This window comes from Arachis duranensis, chromosome 7 (assembly GCF_000817695.3).
Source record: "Arachis duranensis cultivar V14167 chromosome 7, aradu.V14167.gnm2.J7QH, whole genome shotgun sequence".
In the NCBI taxonomy this organism is placed as follows: domain Eukaryota; kingdom Viridiplantae; phylum Streptophyta; class Magnoliopsida; order Fabales; family Fabaceae; genus Arachis; species Arachis duranensis.
The window spans coordinates 65,493,906-65,495,555 of NC_029778.3; positions in this window are offsets into that span (position 1 = coordinate 65,493,906).

Sequence of the window (1,650 nt, forward strand, 5' to 3'; positions counted from 1 at the left end):
ATAAAATTCACTCAATTCAGTACAAAATAAACCATAAAATAGTGGCTCATCAGGTACTCGCGGGTAGGGTATATATTGCTAGCCCTACTCGCCGGAGAAGACGTTACCAGAGGAGAAGTCGTTGGCAGGAGGAGATCGTCGCAAGAGGATATCAACACTGGAGGAGACGTTGCAAGAGGAGGTCACCACTGGAGGAGACGTTGTCGGAGGGAGTTGTCACTGGAAAGGATCATCGCCAGAGAAGATATCGTGACAGAGGAGATCACATTGACAGAACTTCAAGCTTTCTCTCATAGTTGTAGCATTTCAACGTAATAATGAGGGATTAATTTAGGGTTGGGAATTTTTATACAAGGGGATAGTGGCATTTTAACTGCCAGAATCCACAAAACTGTCGTAATTACAAATTAATTATGGCAACAATAAAAAATGCCATAACATTCAATTATTAACGTGACTTTATAGAACCTCCATAATATTAATGCCATTTTATATCTTTTTTATAGTGATACATGTTGGTTCCACTGCACTTACAGATATATCATTATTCAGCATGTGTACAGATAAATTATATGAGTATTCCATCTATTATCTAAATAGATATTGAGAAAAAGATTCTCTAGTTCTTTTTGTCATTGATCTTAGTAAAATGTTGATATAAAAGAAGTATCAATAAAATAGGATTGAAATATCTTCTATCGTTGTAGTGAATAGCTAGCTTCGTTGTACATGTAGTTGGAAAGCTTGTTCTTGTAAGTTTGAGTTTATAAAAATCGTGCTCAAAGAGCAATTTATTCTTTTCTTTGTTGAGATTTAGAATGTAGAGTTTTAGATAAATAAACATGAATGGATCTTGATATTTCACTTTTGAAAGAATGTGCCACCTGCCACCTGTGTTAAACAACCATAACCACTTCCACCACAACAATTCAACAAACAACAAACAAACAACAACAAAGCCTTGTCCCACTAAGTGGGGTCGGCTACATGAATCAAGCGACGCCATTGTGCTCTGTCATGTATCATGTCTACAGAGAGACCGTTTACATGTAGATCTCGTTTGACCACCTCATGGATGGTCTTCTTAGGTCTTCCTCTGCCTTTCGCCCTTTGTCCATCTTCCATCTCATCCACCCTCCTGACTGGATGTTCTATCGGTCTTCTTCTCACATGTCCAAACCACCTGAGACGCGATTCAACCATCTTTTCCACAATGGGTGCTACTCCAACTTTCTCCCTTATATCTTCATTCCTTATTTTATCCAATCGCGTATGACCACTCATCCATCTCAACATCTTCATCTCTGCCACACTCAGCTTATGTTCGTGCTCCCCTTTAGCCGCCCAACACTCCGTACCATACAGCATAGCCGGTCTTATAGCGGTGCGATAGAATTTACCTTTAAGTTTTAAAGGCACTTTTTTGTCGCATATAAAACCAGATGCACTCCGCCATTTTGACCAACCTGCTTGGATCCTATGATTTACATCATGTTCAATCTCTCCATTATCCTGTATGATGCACCCAAGATACTTAAAACACTTTTAACTTTTCGTAGGATGTTCTCTCCAATTTTCACCTCTATATTGGAATTTTTCCTTCTAAGACTGAACTTACATTCCATATATTCCATCTTGCTACGGCTTATG